The following is a 26,401-nucleotide window of genomic DNA, read 5'->3' as shown; positions in this document are numbered from 1 at the left end:
ATCTTATTCAGACCATGGTATTTGAAATTATTTGTTGTGCATCTCAATGCTGGACAATGGACACTGATGAAAGAAGAAATGATGCCTTTGAATTGTGATGGTGGAGAAGAGTACTAAATAGCACAACTGCCAATACATCAAACAGATATGTGTTGGAGGAAGTGCAGGCAGAGTGGCCATTGGAGCCAAGGATGATGAAGCTTCATCTCACATACTTTGAGCATGTTGTTAGGAAGGGCTGGCTGTTCCTTGAAAAGGGACATAATACTTGGAAATTTGGAGGGTCAATGAAGAAGAGGAAGATTCTCAATGAGATTGATACAGTGACTCCAGCAATGGGCTCTAGTATGTCAGAGTTGATGAAAACAGTGCAGGATAGGGCAGGGTTTAGATCTGTTGTTCACTGGGATATTATGTGTTGTACTCCACTTGAGGTCATCTAACAAAAACAGTAACAGTCTAAACATTTAATACTCAAGAAATGTATGCAGAAATATGTAGATAATACACAAAAGTAAAGTTATAGTGGCAATTTTAAACCATTCAGGGATTTAGTAGGCATGCTTTACAGAAAAAAGTAAAGTTTGAAGATAGGTGTTGAGCTGCTAGAGAAGCATCCAGGAAACACTCTATCGTACTTCATTCAATAGAGAATCAAACTTGAACTGTGTTTTGCATAGAGGGTCTGCTTCATTTTTCCATCACGAGATTTTCATGAATTATCACTATAATAATTTTTTTCAGAGTCAAAGTAGCAAACATATGGTAAGTTACAATTAATGGGATTTAAGAAATTCACAATAATAGTAACTCAGAGAAGCTCTAGGGGCAAAATCTGTAGCTTGTGTTGCTTACTTTAGGTTCACAGTTCTTGTGGTTTGAATCCAAGGGACCCACAGAACAAAGGTGGATAGTCTCTTTTCTTGAAAACCTGATGGCAGGTTGCTGCAAGTCAGAACTGACTTGATAGCAGACAGTAAGTGAGCAATAATGTTCACTTGGGGTTGTCTCTGGTGTAAACTACAATTATTTAATGCTCGCATACTGGAAATGAGAAATGGGATTCTTGATGGCAAAAATTAGAAAATGTTTCTGGGTAACTTGAGCAGGAAATGACTTTTAGAAGTGATCCTGAAGAAATGTATGGCCTTAATGAAATGACCTTCATAGAGAAGTGATGAATGGCTTACAAAATCAATGGGAATGGAAGTGACCCAAGCTTAAAATGTTCACAAGCCAAAAGAAGGTAGGTGGTTAGAACAGCAGCCAAGATTACATGGCAAGGACTCTCCTTTAAAATGTCACAGTTCCAATTGCTCCTACCTCTGAAGCTGCTGCCATATACAGAACAGATTTTAAGGGTACTCTGGACTAGAAAAATGCCAGAAGATGTTTCTGATTGGCTGATGGTAGATCAGCATATACGCCTCCTCTACTTGGGTTCCCAGAAGACAAATACCAGGAACTACTTCTTCTATCACAGTGGATTCCAGTCAAGGATTCACTGAAATGAGTCCAGTAATTTTGATTCAATGTTGTGACCTCATAAAAGAACATCATACTTTCTCCATTAGCCACTGAGAGGTACCATGTCTCCATTGTTTATCCACTTTTCTTTACATTTTTATAGCCCTAATACCATTTTTATATAAATGAGTTCATTTATTGCCAACTTTTGAAAGAAAATAATTTTACTTTTTAAGTTCCATAAATTAATAAAGAACACTTTATAATCTAGCCAGCTAGGCAGCTTTTCTATCGCCAATCAGCTGCCAGACTTTATTCACTAGCTGTTTAGAGCCATTAGCTTCTCCCATTCTCACACAACAGTGAATTCTCAATGCCTCTCTCTCTCTCTCTCTCGTGTGTGTGTGTGTGTGTGTGTGTGTGTGTGTGTGTGTGTGTATGTGCCTGTGTATGAGAGAGAGAGAGAGAGAGACTCATCAAGGTTGTCTCTGTGCCTCTGTGCTATTAATTATTATTAAAATAAAAGCAATTATTCCATTTGTCAGCTTATTTTTTTAATGTCCCATTTGTGCAAGAACTTTACATGATTCATCTTTAGAAAATTATCTGAATTGCTAATGAATCTAAAACTTTTCTCTACTCTCATTTTCTCAGCGGAGGCTCACCTCTTACCTCCTTGAAATGAATGTTATTGCAGTCTCCTCATCCTGAAGCCAGCTTTCTATAAGGCTGTGATTTGCAGTATTTTAAAATGCTTTTGACAATCTAGCCATCTGCAACTTTAATTACTTAAGTTCTAACACATGGAGATAAACTCCCAGCCTGGATGTAGCTATACTCAAGGTTCTACATTGATTGGATTCACTACTGTATATTTTCCACTTCTGCTGTTGTGGTACTTCCCCCCACCCCTGCCCCCTTTTGCCTTTTGTTTTTTTCCATTACAATTAAAAAAATTCAAATTTAATAAGTTAACCATTTGGCTCCCCTTTCCTAAATTCACTTTTGGCACAGATTCAAACACAAAACTCTGTGCTTGCGTGTGTTTGAAAGAGTGTTTTTGTGGGTAATGTTCCATTTTAGTTTGAAGTACTCTGACTTCATGTCTCGTTTATAGAAAAATAGTAACTTTCTATTCCTATAAATTATGTTACATTAACACTGGACTTAGAAGCCCATATAATTAATCTAAGTTCTTTATTTTTTACTTATCCAATGTTTTACTAAGAACTACATTAAATCTGATTAGTATCTCACTTATAAATAGTGAAAGTATTTACGGTCTTTAAATACGTAATTCTTCAGTGCCCACTGAGAAGACTATTAAGACACACATTGTAGAATAAGAGTGCATATGAATTCCTTTAAAACCAAAATGGCAACAAAGACTAAAATTACTCAAAACTCATGGGGTTTTGTAAAGCATCACTGCTGGAATTTTTTTGCATCCCACTGTTGTTAATAAAATTTGGAATTGATGGAATTACAATGAAGAAAGGCCAAGCAAGACTCCCTGCTGAAATCATAGCTTCTGTTGAATGTTCAGTATCTGAATGTCTCTAATCCTTATGCTTTGAAACTGTGCCACCTAAATGACATTCTCTTTTCCATCCATTATATTAATTGACTGATTGTGTAAATCGTTTTCTTTGGGAAGAAAAGGATTCATTATATTTTTTAAAAAATATGATGCACTATAGACTAACATACTGTAAAAGGAGAGTTTGTCTCTGTAACTACTGAAATGAAAGCATTTAGTGAGAGATAAGGCGAATGAGAGCGAAGTATTAGCTCTTAACCAGCATCATTTGTTTTTCTTGTTCTTTTAGAATGTGTGAGTCAGCTGACTCATTTGCATTGTTAAAAGGTTCAGTTCAAAATAAATATACTTTTGTTTTTATAAAGTCGAGAAATAACGTGTTTTAGGGAAAACTATAGCCAGTGGCGATACAGGAAATAAATCCTCCTTATAAAGTGTTCACAACCTTGCAGCACACCCACTCAAATTTCCTTCATCTCTCCTTTAAATCCAGACCAGAAGATCTGTAGGGAGCAAAATAACCGAGTGAAAGGCATACACACAGTCAGGGACAGGAAACAATCTGCAGAGTCTAGGCTGCCAAGATGAAGCAGTTATTGACAGAAAGTTGGCACACCGTCTCCGACAGAGGTTGTCCTCAGATAATTTCTTTTCCTTTGGCCTTCATCAATCAGTTTATATTCCAAGATGTGTGATGTCAGCTCTTCATTCAAAATTGTACTGGATTCCATGTCAACAGTATAGATTTTAAAAGGAAAGGAAAGAAACTGTTGCTGTCATGTTGATTTCAATTCATGGTGCCATAGTGTGTTCTCAAGAGAGTGGAACACACTCTATAGGTTTCTGTGGCTGTGACCTTGCAAAGCAATGGGATCTAACTTAGAGATGGCTGTGTAGACGTTTTGCCACTATGTCAGTACATCCTGTCAAGAATTTTCCCAATTTTTGCTGATTTTCTACTTTTCCAAGCTTGATGTCTTTCTCCAAGAAGTGGCCTCCCATTATAAATTACATGTACAAAACATAAAAAGTCTCACCATCTTCCCTTCTAAGTTGCCTTCGGGTCAAGAAAGATGTGTTCATTTTTCTGACAGTTTTTGCTCTCTATACACTATCGTTCACCAACATCACAATTCAAAGACATCAACTCTTCATTACTCTTTGCCCAGCTCTTGCATGAGGGGATTGAAAGTATCCTGGCTTAGATCTTCAAAGGTGTACCTTAGTCTTCAAGTGTGAATGTTGCTTCTTAAATATTTATTGCAACTCACTATCCTTCAGAACTACTACATCTCCTCTGCAGCACCGGGACCAGGGAATCTTTAAAGTGACATGCGTCACCTAGAGTGATGCTATTACTGTCGTGTACTGTCTTTCAAGTCAGAACCGACCCACAGCTGACCCACCTGCAGAATTCATAGGCAGTTAATCGCACAGGAGAAGCCTGCCCACCTTTCTCCTACGGAGCGGATGGTGGATTAAAACCGCGTGCCTTTGGGATGCAGCACAGCATTCCAATGATTGATTTTTCTGTTGTTTTCCCCTCTCTATAGAGACAAGAAAGGCTATGTAAAAGTTAAAATGGTGTCAACTGAGCTGGCCTGCCACTGAGAGACCATGAGAAGTAGAAGGTCTGAAAACGGTTTTAGATACTTTCAAGACAAGAAACATACCTTTGCTGTGTTAACAAAGGAAGCTATAGAATTATTTTACTAAAGGATTGCCTGCAAAACAGGATAGGAAATTGCTGATGAGAACTGGGCCCTACATTGCTGTGATTAGGAACCTTGAACTCAGCTATGACTCTTAACAACAATATAAACAACTGATAGAAACCTCAGCCTTCCTGCACCATCACCACAGTCTCTGCCATATTCATTCCTCTTATTAGAGTCACTGTGTCAGGCCATCTTGTTGAGGTCTTCCCCTTTTGTCCTCCTTTAAGGTCATGGTCCTATAGGGTTCCGGTAATCTGAATTGACTAGATAATATTGGACGTGGCTCTTAAAATATTTTTTCCCCATAGCTTACTCTGCAGGCCTTTAAGCCAAATGGAAATGCTGGAAATTCAAAATGAATTCATGGAACTCAACAAAATTATATTTCTATTCTCAAATTGCACTACTTGGATGGACAATAAGTGAATTCCAGCTCAAACCAATACAGGGAAAGAGTCATTTATTGATTTGTAAAAGCTAATGGAATCGCAACAATGTTGAAAACTAGAAAACACAAACGATATATCCAGAGCAAGAACTAGAGACTACAGGGATGGCAAGACGCCCTCCATGTTCCCCATCTGTGTCTTCCCCTCTGAGGGCTGCATCATTCTCTCTCTCACACACAGACAACGAGGCTACCTCCACAAGCCAAGAAACATGGCGTGTGATGTCACTCAAACCTCTACTTTGTGTTGATGTGCTTATTCAATATTTACTAAATACATTTCAGTGAGGAACTAGGAAAGGCTACCTAAATGCAATTGGGGCTACGAACCACAGCACACAAAATTTTATGAACTATTTACATTCAGGCATCTCTGAAATGAAATTCTCTTACTATACTTTAAGATTGCATGTGTACTTCACAAATTGAGCTACCTACCTACCTACATATCTTTATCTATGTATCTGATTTCTCATTCTTTGTAAAAGAGGCCCAAAACATGGAAAAACAGGTGTATGGATGCACTTGTCTTCTACATTTGACTTTCTCTGTAAAGGGAAATTCCTAGTGGAGGATGAAACTTTATCTCACTTGTTGTTATGTGCCGTCTAGTCATCTGCAACTCACAGTGACCCTATGCACAACAACCCTAAACCCTGTTCTATTCTGTGCTAATCTTATTGTATCTGACACACCCACCCCAATTACGCCAGTCACTGAATCAATCCATCTCATGCAGAGTCTTCCTCTCCTTTACTGTCCCTCCATTCTTCTAAGCATGACATCCTTCTCCAAGGACTGATCCCACCTTACAACATGTCCAAAGTACGTCAGATGAAGCTTCAGAATCCTTGCTTCTATGGAGCAGCCTGGTCTCACCCTTTCTAGGATGAACCTTTTTGTTTTTCTGGCAGTCCATTGTATATTCAATGCTCTTCTCCAGAACCACAGCCCAAAGGCATCAATTCTTCGTCTGTCATCCCTAGTCATTGTCCAGCTCTCTGATGCATAGCAAATAATTGCAAAGACCATGGCCTGGATCAGGTGCACCTTAGTCTCCAGACTGACAGAGTTGCTCATCAGTACTTTGGAGAGGTCTCTGACAGCAGATTTTCCCAGTGCAATTTGTCTTTTAATTTCTTGGCTGCTGGTACCAAGAGTGTTGATTGTGGAGCCAAGCAAACTAACGCTGTTCACAATCTCAATTTCTTCACCGTCTATCATGATGCTGCCTATTGGCCCAGTAGTGATAATCTGTTTTCTTGCTGTTGAGCTTCAATTCATATTGAAGGCTCTACTCCTTGGCCTTCTACAACAAGCACTTCAGGTTCACTTTGGTTTCAATAAGCAGGGTTGTGTTATCTGTACAATGCAGATTGTTAAGTCTACCTCCAATCCCAATGTCAAATTTCTCCTCATAGAGCCCAGCCTCCTGGATAATTTCTTCTGCATATAGACTGAAAAGGTATCGTTGATAGGACACATTCCTGGTGTACACCCTTCCAAATTTTGAACCATGCAGTGTTTCCCTGCTCTGTTCTGACGACTGCCTCCTGGTTCAAGTATAGGTTTCACATTAGCATGATCAAGTGTTCTAGGATTCCCATTCTTCTTTGAGTCAGCCACAGTTTGTTGTGATCCACACAGTCAAATACCTATCTCACTTAGTTAGGACCTATTTTAAAGAAGAAGTTATTCTTATAGTGAGACATTATGCTGGTAAAGGTAAACAATAAGCAAAAAGGGAGAAGATCCTAAAAGAAATGGACTGAAGCAGTGATACCATGATGGGCATGAGCAAGACAGAGATCTTAAGACTAATGAAAAATAGGACAAGAGTCATAAAAGTTCAGAGTCACATGAAAATAAGAATTTATTTTACAACATAGCTATATAAGCCATACTGGCAGAAGTGAAAAGTTATAAACCTACATATAATAGTATTATTGGAAAATTATATATATTTTTCCTCAAATTGTTGTATGCTCTTTTTATGTGCCATCAAGTCAAGTACTATTATAGTGGCCTTATGAACAACAGATCTCTCCAGAGTACTGAAAAGAAACAATGTCAATCTAGAGACCAAGGTGCACCTAATTCAGGCCCTGGTCTTTGCAATTACTTGTTATGCTTCAGAGAGCTGGACAATGACTAAGGATGACAGAAGAATAATTGATGCCTTTGAGTTCTGGTGCTGGAGGGAAGTCTTGAAAATACCATCGACTGCCAAGGAAACAAATAAATATCTCTTGGAGAGGGTGAAACTAAGTCGCTCCTTGGAGTCTAGGATTTTGAAGTCTGTCTCACATACTTTGGACACGTGGCCAGGAGAGATCGGTCCTTGGAGGAGGACATCATGCTTGGAAGGGTGGATGAACAGCACAGGAAAAGAAGACCCTAGATGAGATGGAAAAATACAGTAACTGGGGCGATGGGGGTGGGTGTGTCGGAATTGGTAAAACTGGCTCAGGACAAGGAAGGGCTCAGAGATGCTGTACATAGGGTCATTATGGGTCACAGGCGACTCGATGGCACATAACAAAAATCAGCAACCACATATATGGGTTATTTTTTATTTAAGTCTTTTTTTTAAGAGTCAACAAGACTTCATGGAGGGCCTTTATAGTTAAAAGTTGGTTGTTGTTATATTTTGTAGTAACATTCTTTTAAGTGGTTTAACACTCTTCTGTCAATTTGCTGTACTGGGGTAACTTGGGATTGCTGAACTCTGTGCAACTGGGGTGTCAAATGCCATTACACTTACCCATAGTGAACAGCGTTTGGTGAAGCTCCCAGTTTAAGACAGGTGTGGAAGCAGGAGTGGCATCCTCTTCCTAAACAACACGCCTCTGGAAACTCTATGAACTTTGAGAAACAACGATAGTTATAGAAAGGCTTCAGTCTTTTGTTCATAGGGTCACTGTGAACTGTGCTCGACTCTATGGCAATCAACAACATGAACAACAGATTTGAGTCGTATCCTTTCCTGTGCTAATCTCAATCTCTGACATACCTGAGCCCACTGTTTCAGTCACAGTGTCAGTCCATATGTTGAGAGTCTTTATTTTGTCAACCCTCCACTTTTCCAAGCATGATGTTCCTCTTCAAAAATAGCCTCTCCAAGCACTTGCCCAAAGTATGTAAGATGAAAGTTTATTACCTTTCCCTCTATGCAGCACTCTGGCTGCACCTTCTCGAAGACATATCTGTTTGTTCTTTTGGCTTTCCATATATAGGATACTGAGTATTTTTCTCCAACACCACAGTTCAAAGGCATCAGTTCTTCTTTTGTCATCCTTATGTATTGTCTAACTCTCAATAACATAGCAAGTGATTGACAAAACCATGATAATGTGCATCTTAACACTCAAACTGACATCTTCGCTCCTCAGTAATTTGAAAAGGTTCCAGACTGCAGACTTAACAGAGTAATACAGTTCGTACTCTCCAGACTGCTGGTATCAATTAATTATGAATTCAAATAAGATTAAGTTGTTGATAGTTTCAGTCTTTTCTCTATCATGATGTTGCCTCACAGGCCAGTGGTCCAGTGGTGAGAATTTCATTTTTTGATGTTGAGATAGAGCAAGTGTTTCAAGTCCTCCTCACTTCAGATGATTGTGTCATCTGCATAACAAAGGTTCCTGGTGCATCTTCCACTGATCCTGATGCCACATTCTTCTTCATAGTCTTGCAGCATCTTGAAGATTTACTTGACAGACAGATTGAATAGGCGTGAAGAAAGGATACAGCCCTGATGCTCTGCTTTCTTAATTATAAGCCATGTGGTGTTCTTTTCAGACAATATCCTTAAGGTTGCTTTCTTTTCAAGGGATATTATGTAAAATGTTTCCCTCAAAACTCTACAGTATGGTTTATACTATTCTTCTATTGCAAATAACTGAAAAGACTAGATCCTAGTCTTCCCCAGGTTCCTATTATTATGTGTTCTTGTGAAAATGTTTTAATAGGAATATATCACTAGTATTAAGGTTCATGGATACAGTAAAGAGCTCTTATCACAGAAGTAAACACTGAGTGATCATCAGATTAGCCTGACCAGACATGTTGTAAAACTACTCTACCTGTTATGTTCTTAGTTATTTAAGATTTTAAAAATTCTTTCTGTACAACCTACCATTTTTCACCCCATTGGTTGAGAATCTCAGTGGTTTTTCATTTGTTTGTTGACTTTATTCAGAATATGGCCTCATTCTATCATAAAACTCATGCTTGTTTAAACCACTTATCATTCATTGGTCAGTCTTTAACTTACAGATTTAAAAAAATATATAAAAATATAACCAGAGATGTGGAGCAATTATTTCTCTTATGCCATACACCTTTTTCCTGTCTATCATGGTGTTCTTTTAAAGGAAGTTGACCTAGTAAAGCAAAAATTGTGCCTCTCATGACAGTTCAAATCCACCAACATCACAGCAAGTGTAAGATGGACAGTCTCCTTTCTGTAATTATAGCTTCCAAAAACCCACTGGAGTATTAGCTACGAGTTGATTCCAGATCTACAATGGGAGTTTGTTTGTTTTTTTGCTTTTTTTTTTTTAATGTCCAATAGACATTTTGAAGACTGCCTAATACTTCCTGACAATGTTCTGGAGACCTCACCTTCCTATACATTTTGGTTAGGAAGGGTTCCTACCCCCATATCAGAAACTAGAATTTTCAGTTTCTAAAAATTGCTCTCTCTGGCATGTAGCACACACATGTGACCCTAACACTCCATCAGCATGATATCACTTGGGACCAAGAATGTGGAACAAGTGATACAAAGGATGAGGTTTAAAATGACAGCAAGCAGCCTTGGAGGGAATGAGCAATCACGGGCAGTGTCCAGCACCAATGGTGGCAGCTGGCCGGCGTGGGATCCAGAAGAGCTAAAGAAATATCCTCACAACTCTTGCAAATGTATGGCTCTGCCAAATAGCTATGCTTTGGGTTTCTAATAACTTCTGCATTTGTGGTTTCTATAATTTTTTATCCATATTTTTAATACTATGATTTGAATGTTTCTCTGCAGAGAGTTCTTCTTTTTCTACATAAAACCTATAGTCACTTTCTATGTTTGCTATCAAGCACACTGCTCAATATAATGTCAAGTCCTCTGTTAGCACACAGTCCACTGATACTTAAGCTCTATTCTACCATTGTCTGTTTTAACAAAACACATTCACTTTTATTTTCTCAAATTTGTGAGTGTTTAGTTTTAGTACATATTTTCTTTTTAATAATTTAATTATTTCATTCTTTTACTTAAAATACAAGTTGGGTTGTAAGTATCAACATTTTGTCTTTTCTATTTTATACATATTGGGCAATACATTTATTCTTGTGATCAAAACTCGTTCTGCAATGTTATAAATCTGTTTTATCTTATAGATTAGGACTGATTTCTAGGTTTTTAACACAATTTTAAAGGTAAAAGGCAATTACTACCCCATTGAAAATTTTTAAAAAATTATATTGTATAAAAACACAAGCAAATTTTTTTTCAACAGTATATAAAGAAAATCTGTTGGAACATTATGTAAAATATAAAATATCACATATATGTCGAGAACTAATAAAGAGTTGTGTTTTTATTTTTTTAATACAATAGTTGGTATTTTATTCTAAAAGGAAATCAGATAAATGTGTGGGACAGATACGAAAGAACTGCTGAATCAGATTCCCAGCTATAAATATTTAAGAAAGCAGACTGCCACAGCGTTCTCCTGTGGTGAACATCTGGTGGGTAGATGAGCACTTAACTACTGCACCACCAGTCCCCTAAATTAAAGACTCAGAATCCTTTAAAAATCAAATATTGGCAGTTCAGGTCTAACTAGAGACACTTCAAAAGAAATGACTGGAAATATATTTAAGAAACAAAATTAGCCACTCAGTGCTCTATATTAAGTACCCCCAGTACTACTCTGGTGTTTATCAGATGATTATGGGCCCAAAGTAACTTGATAGTAACTGATTTCACTGTTTTGTTTTAGGAATCACTGCTTTACCTGTTTATATGTTAATTTATTTTTATATTTAATAAACATTTCCAAAGAACTTACTGTACCAATCCTATTTCATTACTTATCCCTGGCCCTGTCACTACAACACCTCACCAAGGGGCTGTTTACAGAAAGGCACAAGAGACACATTTAACGACTAAAACATACTTTAACAGTATTTGTAACATTTTATAATCCCACCAACAGTATATAAGGGTTCCTATCTCTCCACATCCTCTTCAACATTTATTACTTGCTGTCCTGTTAAACTTTGCCACTGCTACTGGGGTGAGAGGGTGAAATATACCCTGGGAACTGAGGCAAAAACGACTTGTATACCAATGTTATTCACCATCCCAAGAACATGAAAACAACCCAAATGTCCAACCACGTCAAGTGGATTGAGAAATTATGGTACATTCACATGAAGGAATACTATGCAGCATGCAGGAGCAATCCTTCTGAAAATCATTACCTAACTTGGGAGGTTCAGGAGAGCATTATGCTAAGTGAATTAAATCAGTCCTATAAGGATAAATACTGTGTAAGATCAGTATTGTAGAAATAGATAACTAGTAAAATGTGTATAAGGATCTGAGGAGAGGAGGGAGGAACAGAGTGATGACGATGGACAGGGGGATAATCATAGGGTCCCACAATTTTTATTTCATACTAATTTACTTACAAAATGTATATATATTATTTTTCACAATATCTCCTTCCCATTTCCTTTACCCATCCCTTCCTCTACCCATAAAATTGTGTCCCTAACCCTAACCTCTACCCCTGATCTGTCACCTCATCTAACTGGTGTGGAGGGCAATCAAAGCCCTCACTCACTCACTCATTGCCATTGAGTCACAACAGAGTGATAGCTGTCCCTCCACTGGGTGTCCAAAGCTAAATCACTTGGGAGATGACTGTCCATCTTTCTCTCACAGAGCTACTAGTGGATTCTAATAGCAAAAGCAGCATGGTCTTTGGGTTAGTACAACTGCCTGCTGACTATGCCACCAGAACTCCCTAACCAATTTTAGGTTCATCAAAACTCCTCCTTTTGACCATTTTAACCACTATCCATATCTCCAAGTCCTAAATTAAATAACCTGTAGATCTGAAAGATCCATTTTTTTTTCTCTGCTGATAATTCCACATTAAGGTAGACACAGAGATAGAAATGAGCAGTGCCTTACAATTTGAATGAGGAATCTGAGTTTGTCTTCATGTTTTCACATTTGTCCTTAAAGAGCTCAGCTTGCACTGGTTTACACCTGCCTTCCATGCAGCTTTTCCCCAGATCCCTGCTCAGCTGATAGACAGTGACTTCACGCCCATCACAGACATGGAGGTAATATCTTTCCATGAACTTCCTTGTAAGCTCTACTTCATCATCTTTGATCAGGAGGATTTTTCCTCTGCTCTTCCAATCACCCTGCTTTGGATTTTTTATTTCCCTATTGCATCCTACAATTATGTAAGGGGTAACTGGAATAACAAATATCCTAGTCCTAATTCCTCAGGATTATTTTACTGGACTGCTAGAACAAACGAGTTTGTCCTGGAGAGGGTGAAGCCAGACAGCTCCTTGGAGTCAAAGGATTCTGAAGCTTCGTCTGACATAATTTGGGCATGTTGCAAGGAGGGACTGGTCCCTGGAAAGGGACATCATGTTTGGGGGAGTGGAGGGGCAGCACAGAAGAGGAAGACCCTCGATGAGATGGATCGATTCTGTGAGTGGAGTGGCGGGAATGAGTGTGTTTGAGATGGCGAGGTTGGCACAGGATAGAACGGCGTTTAGCGACTCGATGGCACATAACAACCACCACCTAAACTAAGATAAAATTTGTTGTGCAACTATCCACCTATAAGGTAGCTTTCAGTATTTCTACAATTTCCACAGTGGTATCAGTTACAAATCTGTTACCGGAGATCAAACAATCCTCTACAGGGAATAATCAAAAGAATGCAAGTTACTGAGATTCCAGAAACCAATCCAGTCTCAATAAGAACTACTTGATTTGGATGTAAATTCTCTTCTGTACCTCAGTTCCAATTCCACCTTGGTGCTTTCCTCTTTTGAGTCTGCACAACACTAATTAATATCTTACTGCTAGTGATCTGTATTCAAAAGGTGGGTTAGCAAGGCTGAGACAATTTAAGAATTAGTGCACATGTTAGTCTCTAACATTCTGTATCGATTCAACCAATTTCTACTGAATGACTGAAACTATGAAAGAATGCTCACTCATCCACTAAAATGTCAAGGTTTCAATGGCCTTTACTAGTCATTGATTCTCTATTGCCTGCCCGGCACATAGATGGTTTGATTTTAAATACAACCCTTTGCTGGAAAATAGAAATTAGTCTTTGAGTTTTACAGATGAAGAAACAGAGATTGAGTATCTTCTTGAAATTGCACAGCCAGTGTGGGGCATAACTTGAAATCCAACTTGTATGTGTGCTGTCCCAAATCAGGAGCATATCCTGCACCACCAAGCACTTGAACCTGACACAGTTCACGGCCGCATCTTCACTTGCACTTGCTCTCACACTTGAGCTGAGCGCTTTCTTCACAGCATCCATTTTCTTAATGTTTGCTCTTTGGTTTCTCTCAGACACTATCCCTTAGGTTTAGAATGGCATCTGTCTTCACGCTTTGGTTCCTGCTTAACCCCTCCTTCTCAATTTTGTCATGTGAGCATGAGTCAGCCTGACCTGCTTCTGCTTTCCATTTTAAACCTGATAAGAATTACATCAGCGGATATAAAAGTGAGAAAAAGGAAGCTGTGAGCTTTTCAGAGGAGCCAGGGCTGCAACTTTCTTCTTTGATGTCCATGATATGTGGCTGGAATCTCTGAGACTCTAGCGCAGCCAGGCCACACTCCCCGGCACCAAGCTCAGCTCTGCTTGTCCCACTTTCTTCTCTGTCCAATTTCTTCCAATGTTTCCCTGGTGAGTGGACTTGGGCCACTTCCCAACTTTCTGGTTCTCTGTGACTCTGACCTGTGTGTCCGCTACCTCATTTCCAGCAGAGCCACAGGCTTGAACGAATTCCAGGTAGCTGGACCGCCAAAGATACATAACTCTGATGGAATATGCTCACCCAAAGTGGGAAGCTAATTTCATCTTTCTGATTAAAGATATACATCATTATCTCATATCTATGTTTAAATCACAATCTGTGCCCTTTTTTCTCTGATTCAGCAGATAAAGGAATCCAAGATTTTCCAACAGAATTCCTAACAACAGGACCCCAAGTTCCTTCTGTTTTAGAAAAGAGACACTAAAAATGAAGCTTTAAAAAAAAGATTTCTTAAAGTAGCAAAACATTAGCATTTTTCATTGCTCAGGGTTGGTATCTGAAAAATAGTCGAATGCAAGATAGAATGTTGGCACTGATGAACTGGGAGGAAAAGCACTCTAGAAATCTTACTCCCTGAAGAACTCAGAGAGAATTATCCAATTTTATTGTCCTCTACAGATTCATAGAATTGTTGGTGTGAAAGGACCATAGCAATGAATCTAATTCATCCCCACACTCAATGCCTGCAGGCATACCTCATACCTCCCCAGAGACACTAAAATGTATTCTATTTTTAAAGATTTCAAAAAATCCCACAACCTCACTTAATAAATCTTCCCAAAGTGCAATTACTTTCCACACAAGGAAACATTTCTTTACATCTATCTCAAATCCCTTACTTTACAGTATATTTTGTGCCCTTTTCTTTCTCTTTTCCTACATACACTCAATATTAAGAACAGATGTTTATGGTATTGCCTCATTTTATTCTCTTCTCTCTGTACTGGAATGAAAAATGCATTAGAACTTTCTTGACTATGCCAACCTCATTAGAATGTTCTTGAATATGTCAATCTCTTTCTACAAGCAGAGGATTTTTAAGTGAATATAAGTTCATTTAAGTTTCAAAACAGCTCTGATTAGGATAATATAAAAATTCATGCTTACTGTCTAGCAAATAAATTATTGGGAGTTCTCAGACCATATTTACCTTACTGGGTGACAAGGATTTGGGGTTCTCATATTATAGGAACACTTTTGGCACCAGCAGTCAGACAAACTGCACTAGAGAAATCTGCTGTCAGGACACTTTCCAGAGTACTGAAAAGCAACAACGTCAGTCTAGAGATTAAGATGTGCCTAATCCAGGTCTTTGCAATGACTTGCTATACATCAAAGAGCTGGACAATGGCTAAGGATGACAGAAGAAGAATCGATGCCCTTGAGTTGTAGTGCTGGAGAAGAGTCTTGAACATACCACGGACAGCCACGAAAATAAATAGGTCTGTCTTGGAGGGGGTTAAACCAAGTCACCTTGGGGGCTAGGATTGTGAGGTTCTGTCTCACATACTTTGGACCTGTGGCCAGGAGAGACCAATCCTTGGAGAAGGACAACATACTCAGAAGTGGGGAGGGACAACGGAGGAGAGGAAGACCCTGCATGAGATGGGTTGATACAGTAACTAGGGCATTGGGGTAGGTATGTTGGAGTCAGTGAGACTGGCTCAAGACAGAGCAGGGTTCAGAGCTGTTGAATGTAGGGTCGCTATGAGTCACAAGAGACTCATGGCACATAACAGCAACAACATACTCTAGGATCAGTTGCAACAAGTAATATCTAAAACGGTTCATTTTTCCTTAAATAGCATTCATGTATTAGTCTGTAAGGTGTTGCACTGCCAACCCAAAGCAAGAGTTTCTATCTGCTAGCAGCTCTGTGGGAGAAAGACGTGATCTCTTCTTGTGACTTACTGCCTCTGAAAATCTACTCAATGGTCAGCTCTAAATCGCTTCTGACCTAACAGCACATAACAACAACTCTAAATCAAAAGAAGATCATACACACAACGTTCATATTGAAGAAGAAAAAAAATCAAACACTAAAACTGTAGTGAAATTAACCTTGAATCCACTAATTAGATTTCGGCTTTTTGCATTATCCAACTAATCATCCTCAAAAGAAATTACTTCTTTTAATCGTAATGAAAATTAGCCATAAACAAAAACATGCGATGAGTCACACTATCAAGAGAAAACATAACTGAAAAACTAGTCTTCTAGTTCAATATTAATATTGTCTGCCTAGTGGTAAAAATCTGTGCTTCAATCCTGAAAGTACGTGGTTTGAATCTGCCACTTCTCCAGGGGAGAAGGAGGAGCACTCTCCTCCCATGTCTCTGAAAAGCCGCTGGGGAGTCAGCTATGGGTTGGTTCCAACTTGATGTTATGCAGTAATAACACCACCAACAACATATAGAAGCTAGTAAATGTTTTAAAACCACCATATTGTAAGAAAAATTTGTGCATTAAAAAATGTAAATCAGACATTTCTTCTGTAAGTTTGGGAAACATAAATTTATAAGTTTGTGTTGCTTGATTTTTGTTTGCATTTTCTTAAAAAAAATTTCACTCTGAAATATCCAGCACACATTTCTCTGGTGCTCAAGGCACGAGACATTGGGCAAGATTTCCCTGGGAAACCTTAACATTACAATTAGTGTTATCCAGAACAGAATTAATTAGACTCCTAAGGCGAGAAACATAAGGAGAGTAATCTTTAATTTAACTTTGTAGTGAACGCCTGTAATGACTACAGGCAGAATTAGGAAACACATAAGATGCCAATCAAACTCAAAGAAATCAATCTTTCCTGGCTTTCTGTTGATCTTACATTCCCAAATCTAATCTATAGTATTTTGATTACACATTTTTTCCTGGAAATTTGCTTGTCACAGTGATTGAGGGCACTGCTGGCCTTTAGTAAAGTCCAGGAAGTGTCTTCCTGGACCGTGAAGGACAAAGGTGCACATCTAATAATTGTACATTCCACACCACTCTCCAAAGAAAACTCCACCAGGATTCCAACCCATGTACAAGTCTGCACTTTTACTAGGAATATGGAGATTCTACAAAAGAGAAGCAAATCCAAGTGAGTTGGTTGAGATTTTCCTCTGCCATGCTCTTGCCTTCAATAAGTATGTAACATCTATTTATAGCCAATTGTGGACAAAAAGGCAACAACATGAAATAAAAGGGTAAAACACCTAACCTTGATTTATGGCAAAAGTGGGAAAGCCTGTGCATAAATGAGAGTCATTTGTATCTTATGCAGCCTAAATTATTTGTAATTTTTATAAAACCAAATTTAATACTTTATCTCCAAAACGGCTTATCATTCTCCATACTACTATCTACTCAAGCACTGATGTCAATGACTTTCAAGTAATCTTTATCACTAACCACCAACTTTCATATCCAATAAATCGCCAAATACTGTTGACTTGGGGGATCAGAACTGCATGCATATTCATCTATATTTTTCATTTTCTCTTCTCACTGTCTTAAATAAGTAATCATCATATACTATTTGCATTATCTGCTATAGCTTCTTAATTTAACTCAATTTTCCTTCAGTCCTAGAGTCCCTAACCAATGAAATAACTTTTTAACATACAAATGTGAACATACGGGGGAGAAAAAAAAAACCACACACCAAAACACCATTCTCCTGCTTCAAGTAAATTCTTAAATTCTAATTATACAATATCAATCACATGATAACCCTAACACATGTAACAAATCACTTTGGCAGAAAAATTCACAGTGACCTTCAGATGAAATCAGCTTAAAAACATCACCTTTAGGGAAAAAAAATTCATTCTCAGGAAACACTCTGATAGTCCTTCAACTGTGAGTGTGTGTGTGTGTGTGTGTGTGTGTGTGTCTGTGAGAGAGAGAGAGAAAAGAGAATTTTAAGGTTTGTCGCCTTCATTTCAGGAAGCTTCATGAGGGCAGTTAATGTTATATAATGAGCATTGTTCCCTGCCGAATGCTTGTTTCAGACTAAGTGCTTAATTGATACCAGGAGAACGCACAGAAGAGCAAACCTGTTACCCTCCCTTGATATAATTCTAGTCTTAATAAACCACTTTCTGAGGATAAAATTGAACTCTCTATCTAGGTCCTCCCAATGGAGGAAATGAACTAAAAATATCCCCAAAAAGCCCAGTTCTCTTGAAACTTGTGTTTTCAACAGAAAATAAACTATTCTGATTTCACACACTGATTTTATATACATTTGATGGATATAAAAAATAAGTGTTCTTAGTAAGCTGACAAAAATTAGTATTCATTACAAAGCTAAGGTTTTTTCCTAAGAAAGTGGTAATTTTACTCAAGTAAAGCCATCATTTAAGGTCCTATTGAGATGGCCTTTCCAATGGACCAGAAGTAAATTAAAAGGCTAAACTCTCGGTGTGACAAAGAACAATATACCAAAGTATAAATAGATGCAAGCTTTTGGCTGTCCCCATCCTCTATGAAGAAGTCTTTGTCTGCTCACCTTGATTCCAAGGACTTTTTGTACTTATTTAAACATTTAATGTAGAGGAAATTGGATGAATTTTTGAAAGGCTAAATTTATTTACATAAGAATGAATTATATGCCATAGAAAAAGAAAAGTTAAGATATCAGAGGAGGAAAATTGGAACAGGCAATGGCTGGAGGTAGAGCTTGAGTTCTGAAGATTTTCAAAAGGGCGTTGGGGATAGCTTTAATGATTAGACTAGGGAGAGAAAGAAAAAGTCAAAAGAGGAATTTTTTTGAGGTTTGGTTCATATTGTATGGTATTTATACCCAAGTGCATCACATAGCAAAAGGAGTCAATAAAAATACATTTTCATGATCTGAGAATAACTTTTTTGTATCATATTTTTAAAAGAAACCATGTTAAAATGGTCTTTGGGGCCTCAGTTACCCATAATTGGTTTACAAAGTTTTCCCAGTAAATTTAGTTGATGTGCCTTCTAGAATAGTGACAAGCACATTAATCTGTAAGACTTTCAATTAGTCCAAGGGCAAATTATTATTATTATATTAAATCACAATTTTTAACATTGTTTCTGAGAATTTATTCAGTTAACTTCAATGAACAGTATTTCGGTGGAAGGGTGGAGGGACAGAGCCAAAGAGGAAGACCGCTGAAGAGATGAATGGATTCAGTGACTGGGGTAATGAGGGTGAATGTGTCAGAGACAATAAAGTTGGTACAAGATAGAGCAGGTTTCAAGGCTATTATACATAGGGTCATAAGTGACTTGACAGCATTATAACAAGAACAACAACAAGTGGCAAGAAGCTGTGTGGCAGTGCCGAAGGCCTGCGGTTCGAGGCCACCAGTTGCTCTGTGGGAGTAGGATGGGCAGTCTCTTTCCTTGTGATTAACTGCCTCTGAAAACCCGCTAGAGGTCAGTTATGGGTCAGTTCTAACTCTTGGCACACAACAACAATAACAAAGCAAAATATGATAAGGGCCCATGCTTCTAGAGAGCTTATAAATAAAGACCTACAGAAAAGCCATTTTTAGTAACGGGCAACTAGTGTATGCTAAGATGGCTAATGACAATGTGGCTGTTTTTTGCATTTTAAGTCTCTTACTCATATCCATTAATACAAAATTGTGAAAAATGGTATTTTATGACACTTCATATGATACAGATAGAAATATCTGTATTTCTGTATGTGTGCTGCTTGAACCAATTCACTGCAGTGTTATAACTGAGTCTTAAGTGGACCATGTGCTCAAAGGTGTTATCAAAACCCATGTAATGGAAATATTTAGATGTTTCTAATACATCAATAAAAGATATAACACATTAAAAAAATAAATATCTGTATTTCATTTTAGGTAACTTCTAAATAAAAACTAGCAAAATATTCTCAACATCATTATCTCCACTAAGAGAAACAACTGTTAGAGCTCTCACTGATGCTGTTTGAAGTGTATTTTTTTAAGTTGGAAAGGCAGTGAGTGTTCTGTCTTGCAGCATTATAACAAACCTCAGCATGCCCTATGACCAAAGAATGATTCATACTTTCTGAGTGACTCATTGATTAATCACAAATCTGCATTTCTAAAAGTAGAAATTCGATGACATTTTTCAGCTACAGGAATAGTATAAACATTGGCACAGCTGGAATTTTTCTTATGGAGGAACAGATTTTATGAAATTATATATCTCATGCCTGTGATTATAAAATGAATGGGGAAAGAAGGGATGCACTGGGAACAGTTTGGTGGTTGCTGCTGGTCTGTGCATGACACAGCAAATGAGTAAAGTGCAACCCATGTGCTACATGAGCTTCAAGTCTAGTTGTTGTTGTTGTTGTTATATGTTGCCAAGTCACCTGTGACTCATAGCGACCCTATGTACAATAGCTCTGAAGTCTGCCCTGTCCTGAGACAGTCTAGAAGATGAAATACATATACTTACAATTAAGACACAATAAATTACTCACTGGAGTGGTCTGAATGATGAGTATAAAACAATGGATGCTCTATGTCTTTGTTGTTATATGCCATGAAACTTACCAAGACTCATGGAGACCCTCTGAACAACAGATCAAAACCGTATCACAAGCTGCTCTGTTCTAAAGATCTTCACGGTACTCAAATCCACTGGTGCAGTCACTATATTGGTTTATCTCTGTCAGTTTTCACTTTCAAAGAGCCTGTACTTTTCCCAGCAAGATGTCTTTTTCCAAGACACTCTATGGAAGCTTGGAATCAAGTCTTTATATCTCCCAATACCTACAAGACATTCTGACACACAGTAACTCAAAACTTATTGCCATGAACCAACTCAGAGTTGGTGCTCCAGTCGATTTTCTGGAAGACTATAAACTGCATGGGAAGAATCTGCCCATCTTCCTCCTGTAGAGATACTGGGGCGTTCAGACCAGGAGGGAGACACCACTTGTGGGTTAGCAGTGAAACTGCCTACTGAACACTAGCAGAGCTCTGGTAGCACATAGTATGGACTCAATAAATAGTTGTTGTCTCAATAAGACTTTTATAGAAGAATTGTGTACACATGTGGTAATAAGAGTGCATGCGGACTATGGGGAGGCGTGTGTATGAGTTGCCATGGGATGCAGCCCGTAGTTCAGGGCCGTTCAGGAGCCTAAATAAGGGCAGAAAAGCTGAGACCTCTTTGCCTGGTTTCTGAGGGCTCTTTGGGTTAGAGCATCTCAGTGGTGCCCCTTGTGCTGTATGAAAAAAAAAAAAAAGAAAGAAAGAAAGAAAAGCTAGAGCAAACGAAGAGAACAAGCCCTTATTTCCCACGTTTGCACCCAGAGAGGAGGAAAATATTTTTGTCAGCTTTGAAAGATTGACGTGATTTCAGGGAATAGAGATGACTATCACTCTCAAAGCACTAGGTTCATGACAAAGGATGAACGGGATTTGCCAAGATTAGGTGATCAGTATCGTGGCTGGCTGGAGTTTTTGTGAAATATACTATTTGTATTAACTATTTTTGAGCTTACAAAAGAATTTATCATTTTCTTGTTGAGCAGAAAATGTGTCAGTTTTGCAATTCAAGTTCCGTTGTTCAAACTCAGTCTAGTATGACAGGTGGACAAGATGGAAAATGACGTAACATAACCATGCCTGTGTTTCATTTCATGAAAATTGAGCCACTCTGATCTTACAGAGTTGTGAGGACAAAATAAATGAGCATCGGATGACAATGGAAGATTACTTGCCATGTAATTCACTTCAATGGATATTAGCTACCTTTGTATCTCATTAACATATTTTTTAAGCACCGTAGTTACATAACTCGAGATTGAGATTCTCCAGTCTCCACCACATGTTAATTGTATTGCGGCAGCAAAATCTCTCAAAAGTATTGAGTCATTTGAAAAAAGGGAGTAAAAGTCAGCAAACATCCTAAAAATAAACTCTAAGCAAACAAACACTATTATCTCTGAATTGGCTTCAACTAATAATGATTCATAGTGTTGATAGTTGTCAGAGTCAACTGGACAGCATCTAACAACAATAGCAGCATTGTGACCCTAAGGGCAGCTAGAACTGTCCCATAGAATATCCATCTTTACAGATGCACACTGTCCCATTTTTCTCCCTCTCTACAAAATAACTGGTAGGTGAGAACCACTGACTTCTTGTTTAGCAGTCAAAACCTTATCCATCATACCACTAAGACTCTTTAAATTACAAAGCATCAACCCATCTAACTGCTTATTTGAAAATATCCTCAAGTAATATAGACAAAACCATTAGACCTTTTCCTGGAAATGCCCATTCAGGTTTGCCTCCACTGTGCGTCTTCAACACCTTTCAGGAATGACTCCAAAATCCCAAACCCGAAATTCAGCATCTTCTCATGTCTGCCCTCCTCAGGAATAAAACTTTTCTCTCCTGTCCCATTGCATACACATTTCACCTGGTGAAATCTGATTCCCTCCTCATAAGTGAACCAACCAGTATATTAAAGTTATACTTTAATTCAAATGTGGCATGTCAATATTTTAAAACTTTTTTCTTCACAGTAACCACAATTTTTGTACCACCAGTTGCTTGATTTCCATTATAATTCTTTTATTCCTCGTAATCTCAGTTTACATAAATGAGAATGATGAACGAAAAGGCATCATGTTCAAGTAGACTAAGGTAACATAGACTAAGTTAACACTGAGTTTTCGCACTGTTAAAAACACTGCCAGACAGTTCTTCAAAAGCAAGAAGAGTATGGGGCTAATCTTCTCTGGTCTTGGCACAAGCAAATTTTCATTACTAGGACTGGGATAAGTAAATTGACGAGAAAAGAAAAATAGTTTCAATAGTTTCACTACAGAAAGAATAATTAAATTTAAAATATATTACTGGGTGAAACTTTCTTAATGGGGGGAAAGGTCATGACAGTAAGTGTTCCTTCTCCCCTGTGGGGTAAAAGTCAGGCTTATAAATATATATCTCTATCTGAAGAGGTAAATCATTTAATGCAACTAAATTAACTCCTCTAGGTCACCTTGCCCACTTTTCACTCTCATTCCATTTAGTCTTTATAAATTTAACATCTTCAGTTTTGGAATAAATTGCAAATATAACTAATTTATTAAACATCAACAATGTTTACTATTATAAACTTATATGCAAAATACGTATTTCTAAGTATTTAACAGTATCATGCATTTTCCGAATTTTCTAATAAAGTTGTAATGCAATCATGGCACATCATGACAGAACAGAAGAAAAAAAAAGTTAATCTTAAGAGACATAACAAGAACAACTAGGAAGAAGATTCCAAGAAAAGCACAAATTACACAGAGGCTGGCTAGAGATTGTCCAGAGATGAAGCGGGCAACTTAATAATCATGATATTTGGAAAATAGAGGTAAAGTAGTTATGACTCTTGGAAAATGGAGATAGTAAAGAACAGTTAATAGTTACTTTCTAGGGGTAATGCAAAGTCCATGGAATATTATTTAATAGCAATAAATTATATCCCTGTGTGGATTCCAATTCTTTCCTACTATGGAATTCTGTAACTCTAAGCCGAATAAGAAAAAATTAAATGTCTTTCTAAATGGTAGCCCAAATACCATGTTTACATTCAAATCAAAACAGATATGAATACAAAATAACCTAAGGCATACACTGTGTGAATACATGACCAGTTTCAGTTAATAAATATGGTACACAGAGCTCATATTTTAAATCTTTTTTCGTTATTGATCTATTTAGGGTATTACTTTAAAAATTTAGAATACCCTTAATAAAATATTTACTTACTTAAACAGATTCATAGTAGTATTAAACATTTATTAAACTTATTTAAATTGGCTACCATATATGAAAGGAGTTCTGGTGGCATAATAAGTAAAGTGTGCTGCTCACCAAAAGGTCATAGGTTCAGGTCCCTCAGCTTCTTTGAGGTAGAAACATGGTCAATGTCCTATCACAAAGATAACAACCTTAGATAAACAATGGAGGGCTCTCTGAGTTAGAACCAATTACACAGCAGCTGGGCTGGATTTTAATTAAAAGGAGCCCTTATGTGCAGCAGCTAAAAGCCTACTTGCTAACCAAAATTTTGATAGTTCAAATTCACCAGCCACTCTGAGGAAGAATGATGCAGCAGTCAGTTTTTATAATGGATACAGCCTAATAAATAAACACCAATGATGAAGCTCTATTGTGTCCTAACATGGTCTTCATGAGTTAAGACTGACTCAAAACCGATGTGTTTTTATTGGGGGTTTGTCATATATAAGCATTTTAATTAATGTGAGACTGTATGATATTTAAAATTCAAAGGAAGAGTAGTCCATATAAAACAAAAGAGAATAAATTATTTTAGGTATTTATTATGCCTCTAACTACATACTTTGTTTCAAAACTAATAATGTAACCTTCTCTCCCCACTATTCCTCACTAGCCCTTCAAGTCACAATGTGGCTTCAAGTATATCCCTAATAGCTGTCCTCAGAGCCCTTGGTAATTTTCTGCTCCATAATAACTCCATTTTACCACTGAACAAAGGTAGCTGAAAAAAAGCTCTTTTGAGCAGAGAAAACAGCACTTTTATCGATTTTTCTCCTTCAACAGTACTCAAAATTCTCCCTTCCAATTATAGTATTTTAGTTCCCACAAAACTACATGACCCTAATTATTCTTAGCCATCTTCCAGCAGAGGTTTTACGTGTGCTTTGCTTATTGCACAGCATTGTCACAATAATAAAATGCCTACTTAATGAAAAGGGGCTTTTTGCTATAGTAAATGGTGTGTGGGGCTTCTTAATGCACTATCAGGAGAGTTTACAGGGCCATGGTTAAAAGTGCTTGGCTGATAACCAAAAGGTTGGAAGACTGGATTCACCTGACACTCTGAGGGAAAGACGTGGCCTGCGTTTGTCAAAATGTGCAGGTCTGGAAATTCTAGAGCCCAGTTCTACTATGCTAAATAGGATAGGTAAGAGTTGACATTGATTCAGTCTCAGTGAGGTGGGTGAGAGGTACCAATACTCTGAATCTGTAGGAATCCATCTACGGTTTGATTCAATTGTTTACCTGATAACTCACTCTTTCACTGGCTCATTTGATCTCAAAGGACTCCAGGAAGATCAATGCAGCACTAAAATCAGCTACAGGCCATATTGTTTTCCAAAGAACATATACAAACAAGAAACAAAATGCAAATCTTGGATTCATGGGCAAAATACTAAGAATCAATCTAGCCACAAAACCAGAAATCTTGTATAATAGCACTCAATAACTGCTTCTGCATAGCTTTATAACAGAAGCAATTATATTAAAAGTTTTCAGTTGGAGCTTATCTTCATTTTAAATAATTTTCACTTGGTTAACTAAGAAGGTATTTGCTGGGTAAAATAACTTCTAAGAAACATAAAACCATAGAAGAATACAGTCTATATATACAGCTATTCACTGTCTTTTAAAAAATAAAAGTTCTTGTAATTTGTGAAAGTTTTCACCATATGAGTTCCATTTTTCCAAAAAAAAAAAAAAATAAATGTAACCTGAAGAAGAATCAGCTCTATATTAGTTCTGATTCAATGAAAAGTAATCCCTGATTAAAATCATTAGCAAAATTCTTGCTACAACTTGTTATTACAGTCCAGAATACAGCAATTATGTATTTCTGGGTGAGTTCTCTGATCTGTTGCTGTAGCAGTGAAGAGGCATGGTAGGTGTAAGGTACTGCACAGAACACTTGGGATCCAAGTGAAATGAAATGAGGTTCAGGCTCTGGTTCTAGGGAGCTCTGATGGCACAGCCAATAGGAATTTGTGCAACAAACCCCAAGATGGTCTTTGGCAGTTTTCACTCACCAGTACCTACCTAGGAGAGAATGATGGACCTCTTCCTCTCATGTGATTTAGTCTCAAAAATATCTGCTGGAGGGTCAGTTATGAGTCACTTGGGACTCTATAACAGTGAGTTTGGGGTGGTTTTATTGTTTGTTTGTAGGTTGGGTTTTGGTGGTGTTTTTATTATGTGGTTTTGGTTGGCTGGTTGGTTTTTAGTTTAGATTTTGTTGTTTTATACTATGGAAATTGGCTAAAACTTGGGCAATATGGTTATGCTAAGAGAAGTCTGAAAGAATAGATAACTGAGCATCTGATATACGAATCAAATTTGTTGCTACTCTACTGAATACAACTCAGTGACTCTCTGGATTCTCAATTCGATTCCATTGATCTATCTATGGTCAACTGATTTTTGACACGGAAATGAAATCAGTGAAGTGGAGAAACGACAGCCTTTTTAAAAAATGGTGTTGGCAAAATTGGAAAAATATCTGCAAAAGACTCAAGCAAGACCCACACCTCACTCCATACACAAAAACCAACTCAAGGTGGATCAT

General features: G+C 37.7%; 1 protein-coding gene across 2 annotated transcripts in view; it reads right to left on the bottom strand.

Moving 5' to 3' along the window:
- The window catches only part of LOC102863830 (RNA-binding Raly-like protein-like), a 973,734-nt gene that overhangs the window by 728,172 nt on the left and 219,161 nt on the right, over positions 1-26,401 (bottom strand). The window contains exon 2 of one of the 2 annotated variants that reach the window (XM_006880506.1): positions 26,378-26,386. The exons of the other annotated variant lie outside the window; for it this stretch is intronic. The gene's annotated coding sequence lies outside the window, so the exon portion shown is untranslated. The remainder of the gene's footprint in view (positions 1-26,377; positions 26,387-26,401) is intronic. 2 annotated transcript variants of the gene reach the window in all.

Source organism: Elephantulus edwardii, unplaced genomic scaffold (genome assembly GCF_000299155.1).
Source record: "Elephantulus edwardii isolate Elephantulus edwardi_28Jun2011 unplaced genomic scaffold, EleEdw1.0 scaffold00008, whole genome shotgun sequence".
In the NCBI taxonomy this organism is placed as follows: Eukaryota; Metazoa; Chordata; class Mammalia; order Macroscelidea; family Macroscelididae; genus Elephantulus; species Elephantulus edwardii.
This window is presented reverse-complemented; position numbering and strand designations above follow the sequence as displayed.